Source organism: Rhamphochromis sp. 'chilingali', assembly GCF_963969265.1.
Source record: "Rhamphochromis sp. 'chilingali' genome assembly, chromosome: 14".
In the NCBI taxonomy this organism is placed as follows: Eukaryota; Metazoa; Chordata; class Actinopteri; order Cichliformes; family Cichlidae; genus Rhamphochromis; species Rhamphochromis sp. 'chilingali'.
Genome location: NC_137941.1, coordinates 26,995,289 through 27,001,288, shown reverse-complemented (window position 1 = coordinate 27,001,288; position 6,000 = coordinate 26,995,289).

Here is a 6,000-nt window from a genome sequence, read left to right as displayed (position 1 = left end):
CTGCAGTATAATATTTCATAAGCAGTGGTCATTAATCTCCAGTTATTTACAAATTAATACCTGTTTCAGAAGGTTTCTGTAATTAAAGTAAATATGTGCACCGCTTCCCTTTCCTCATTTACTGCATTATAAACGTCTTAACGTATGTTTAAAAAGAACAAAGAAAACCAAATGAATATATACAAAATACTAAATTATTTCCTTGAAAGTAAATACTGCCTTGGCAGAGGTTTGTGGTCTCTGAGATTTTGTTTAAAGTTTTCTATTGATAGTGTAATAACAGTGTTGCGAAATGATATGTTAAACTACAAGCTATAATCAATAGCTTTTCTAATTTGAAATAATAAGCTGACTGAACTTTAATTGATTTTTTTTTATTATTTAAAGACACTATTCAGAATGGAAACTTGTGTCTTCAGTTAAATTCAGTGTCATTCATGTAGTGCAGTGTAATTCACAACAGCTGCATTAAATGGTAAATGGCCTGCATTTGTATAGCGCTTTTCTAGTCCCTAAGGACCCCAAAGCGCTTCACACTACATTCAGTCATTCACCCATTCACACACACATTCACACACTGGCGATGGCAAGCTACATTGTAGCCACAGCTGCCCTGGGGCGCACTGACAGAGGCGAGGCTGCCGGACACTGGCGCCACCGGGCCCTCTGACCACCACCAGTAGGCAAACATGGGGTTAGTATCTTGCCCAAGGATATTTGGCATGCAGCCAGGAGGCAGCCTGGGATCGAACCACCGACCTTCTGATTAGTGGCTGACCTGCTCTGCCACCTGAGCTACAGCCACCCTTCATTAAAGTATTAGAGAGAGAGAACCCCAACATTCACCTGATCTCCTACTAGTATACACTTGGAGACGGAGGGGAGGAAATATTCCTTAACAGTGACAAATCTTATGTTTAATCATTTTGACCACTGTCATTATTTATGTTTATGATTTTCTTGATCATATTTGGACAAATGCACAAACAAACAAAAAACAACAACAATAAAAAACAAACAAACAGATAAAAATACAAAACATCAATGCTGCAAAATCCTGAAAATGATAGATGACAGCATGGCAGCTATATCTATAATTTATTTACAATCTGAACCGTTTAAGGAGATCCCGGCATGGATACAAACTTTTAGTCTTGTTGCTATTAGCATAGCTTGCAGTTATGAATATGCTAGTACAGTTATCATTTTTTTTCTAACCTTTTTATGTGACCTTATATTGCGTGATTTGCAATTTACATAATTTCTCGAGTGTGAGTTATGCAATTTAGCTAACAAGCTTCTGATACAGTGCTTCTTTCTTTCTTTTCTGGCTGAGTGATTGGAAGTGCAGATTCACCTTCCTGTGCCTGCAGACAGCAGTTCTGCAGCAGAAAAGCAAAGTTGATGTGTGACCTTAACACGCATGAGCTCACACTGTAATTTGATGTGAAATAGTCTTTCATATAACCAATCTCCAGAGCCATAAAAACAAATGGAGGTGTTTTCCAACATATCAAAATGCTTTATGTTTTTCAAACCGATATTTAATATTCTTCAGAATTTTATGGCTGTGTATGACTGTCGGGGTGTATCTCAAGTGCACATATTTCAATGTATTTTTCACCCAGAGGTTTTGGGGGGTGTGAGTGTGTGTGTGGAGCACTACAGCATGAAGTGATCTCATTCTGACTGTGAACCACCCTCTGGGAATCCCCCAGCTCTGAGTCTCCCAAATGTTTGAAGGCCTCTGCATCCATGCTTGTGTGTGTTAGTCTGTGTAGCTTTGCCATTTGCTGAGGTAATGGTCTTGCTTCGGGGACAGCTCATCCTCCGAAACAATGGCTGGGTGGTCCTCTGACAACTGCTTGAAGGTAAAACAACTGGAAAGAAAGACATTCTAACAAAAACCTCAACTTAATTTCTAAAAGTGGGCCTGTTATGTTTTCCTTATTTTTTTAAATACATAGTTACAGTGCTGGATGTTCATATTAAACATGGCTAAAGTTTCAAATAATGTGGTCAGTATGTGTACAAATAATATCTGTGTGCCAAAAACTCAGGCTTCAGACTACTAATGTTGCTTGTTTGTCACCATTTTTTTTCTACTCTTGGCTTTGTAGACATGCTTAATTTGGGAATCTTAAGAACAGCTCCGGCCCACCTGCTGCTTAAACCTTCTCCTTGCAACTGCAAACTTTAAGATGGGGAGTGAACAAGAACAGCTTGTTTCTGCTGTACAGTAGAGTGTATATGAAAGTTGGATATAGTCTTCTTATCTGAAAGTGAAGTAGAAGTGCCTTGAACTTGAATCTTTTAATGGGCGACAGTGAGGTTAATTCTCCATCCATCCATCCATTATTCCCTCCATGAGGTAAGGAGACTTCATTTCTGAACACAACCCTGAACCAGTGCAATGTGTATCCGAATCAGCCGATTATTTGCCTTATTTTAAATCAGTCTGCAAAGAGGCTGGGCTAGTGACCCTAAAGTCAGTGTTTTCCTTCCCCAAGCTACTCACTTCCAAGGGCACTGAATTATCCTTTTTGAAGACTGATTACTTTGAACTTGTGCTAGAATATGAAAAGACTGGTTCTGTTTCCAAGCTTGTGATTACTATGACTGTCTGCCCTCTGGAACTCCCTCTGAAGACTTTGGGCCCCACCTTTGCATGTTTCTAAGACTGTTCTTCCACCTGAGCCATCTCCTGCACCTGTTCCTGCTCCCAGGGCGACCCAGCTCTCTCCAGCACCCATACCAGTTCCTCTGGTGGGGGTGGCTGGTGTTCAGCAAGTCCCTGCAGCTTTTCCAGTTCACAGGATGAGGCCAGCGGAGACCCAGTCCGTCCCAGCATCCAGGTCAGTTCTTTGGGTGGGATCAGCTGCTGTCCAGCATGTTCCTGCACCTGTTCCTGTCCATAGACAGAGAGTTTCCAGAGGTCTGCACTTAACCTCCTGGTCCTGCTCTGCCCGAGTCAGAGGTCTGTGCTGTGCCATCTGGTCCTGCTCCACTCGAGCCAGAGGTCTGTGCTCCTAGTGTTTCTCTTTCCTTCAGCCTCCTGAACTGTTCCGTCTCTACCGATGGTCATGCGGTCAGCCCCATTACCTGCACTGTCTCCGCCCCTGACCCCACGGGCAGCCTCTAAAACTGCCCCGCCTGCACTGCTGGCTATGGTGTCATCCTCCATGACTTTCTGTGTTTTCGGACTCGCTTGCTCCCTGTTTTTGGTTTGGACCAGTTCCCTCAGTCCTGACCAGTTCCAACCGCCTGGGTGAAGTTGGACTCTGCTTTTTGGTTTAGGACATTTGGGAGCCGTTCTTGAGAAGAGGGTACTGAAATGCTGATTCTCATTCCTACCACTTCACACTTGGCTTTGAAGCTGATGATGAACCCGACAGAATCATATCAACTGCAAAAAGCAGATATGAGATTCTGAGGCCACCAAAGTGGAAGCTTTCTGCCACTTTTCGCTCCATGAAATTCTATCCATGAAAATGACAAATGGATGATAATTACAAAGGGCAGGCGTATTGAAGTCCAACACCCACCAGAAACAAGTTCAACTTATTGGCAGCAATGCGGGTGAATTGTTTTTATAATGATTGTACAAGGACGAAAGGCTTATGGCAAGAGCTGCAAAAGACTCATAGTCATTGCAATAGATTTAAAGTCTATGTGAAATAATTGCGGGCTCTTCCGTATCTGTCTTCAGTAAACACTTTCTGGTGCCAATTGCTACTCTCATATTGTGCAGAATGCAACATTAGGTTCATTTTGTAAATTATGCTTATTACGAGTGTCAGAAAGGTAGATAAATTAGGAAATCAGGGTATGCCCATTGCCTAACAACTTGTCAATCACAAGCTGGCCGGTGAGAATGTAATTTCCCTGTAGGACTTCACACTTAGATCCCCCCTTGCTCATTACGTCTGGACTCCAAACAACAGCATGGTAATGGCAAAAAATAGCTTGAGGTTTCATAAATGAAATTCACTAACCAATGAATGATGTTATCCTATGTACAACCATCTTTTACTGTCTACGGGCTGCACCAAGGCTCAGTATAATAATGATTATTTTGAACTGTGAAAGATGCAAAACAGCTCTAGCAGAGTCCAAGAATAAGAATGGAGTTGAAAATTCGTGTAAATTCCCCCTATTTAAACAGACTAAAATTTTAACATCTGGGAAGCCTTACAGAAATGCATGTAGATAATAAATCTGAAGTTCAAGGCTTTGAAGTAATTCAAATAAATATCTGATATCATTGGAGTCACTCACTCACACACACAAATGCATGCAGGCTTGCAGTACACACCTAGTGGCCAACAAACAGAAACCCAAGACCTGCATGAAGAGTATTAGCATGAGAATGAAAAGGCAGTTCTTCCTGTGCACACAGTGTTCTCTGACTCATCTCTGTTCAACAATAACAGTATACCAACGCCAGCAACCAGACAGGAAAGGATCAGTATCCCTCACTCCAGTGGGAGTGATGTGGGAGTTTAGCGTATTTACCTCTACATGTATCATCTCAGCACATGTGTGTCAAAACATGTGTTTCTTTTGTGCAATTTGAATTATATGCTGGAAAAAACTCTCTGCTTTGAAGCTCTGGGACAGAATCCCTTTGCTCTTGCACCTGCCCCCTTCTTCCTCTCTCCTGCTGGACCAGACCTCCCCTGCTACAAGCCTTTGTCTGTTTCTGATCTCCTCCTGCTCTTGAAAAACAATTGTTCCACACACAAGGATCAGAAACATGCATTCATACCTATAGTCCAAAGTAGGTCATTTGTCACAGCCAAAATGACTCATAGGAGTCTTTTTATGAAGCTGTCAGGGCTGTGGTTGAGGTTATGTGTTGTGTTGGTTGACTGAAATTACAAGGTTAAAGTTATGCAAAGATTTACTGTGATCGGATTACTAAAACAGTGTCACTGTGTATCATGAGCTAAAGCCAATCAGGCATGAAAACTACATAACAGTGTATTTTTGGAGGCAGCAAAATAAGGCTGCCACTTCTGACTTATGATAAGGTAAATGTTTTACAAGGTTTTTAGCCACACCTTTTAAATGGGCCCTGCACTGCCATGTGAGGCATTTAAAAAATAAAATTAAAGTGTAGGATTGGGAGTCCCTTTCCCTGCTTTCGTACCCACATTATAGCATGCTATGTGGACAAACACAATATATGTTAAAAAAAAAAAAAAAAAAACTGTTTCATGTATTTCGTATATAGTTCTTATTTCTTATTCTTATTTCTGGTTTTTAGGGTTGAACTTTAATTCTTATTTTCATTTTTATTGGGAGTGGCCTTGGAAGTTATCAGTTTGTCAGCTGTCATGCTACAACTTTGTCTGCATCGTAATCATAATTTAATCTTTATCTTTAATGATACTCATGCTACTTCTGTTTTTCAATTCAACTGTACACTTTATACTGTATGGCACACTCTACCCTACAGTTTTAATCTGCCTTAAAAACTGAAGTAACCAAGTGAAGACCACTGAACGAGAATATGGCACTGTTACTGAATTCCTGCAAGGCATATGATCCATCATCCATCCATCCATCATCCATCCATCCAGTAGACACTGGTCAAACCATATGCTGCATATAAAAGGTGGACTTCCATGGTGTCACCATTGTGTAGGTATTTTGACTGACAAGTTAACAAGATAGAATACAATAAATGTCACCTTATAATGAGCACAAATTACAAAATAAGCATTACGTTCTATTTCATACAACATGATAATGTTGTATGAAATAATAATTGAAATCACTGAGGAAGGAATGTTTACTGAGATTACAGAGCAGAGGAGTCCACAACTGTTTACCTAAGAGGAGTTGCCCTCTGCTGGCCATTTGATAGAATACAGGTTTAAGGTACTTCTTCACTTGTTTCACTTTTCAGACCTATATGCTACTTACACTGAAACAATCCTTGACCTTAGTAAACAATTTCCTGGTGAGTTTGTGGTCTCAGTCACTAGTTTAGTC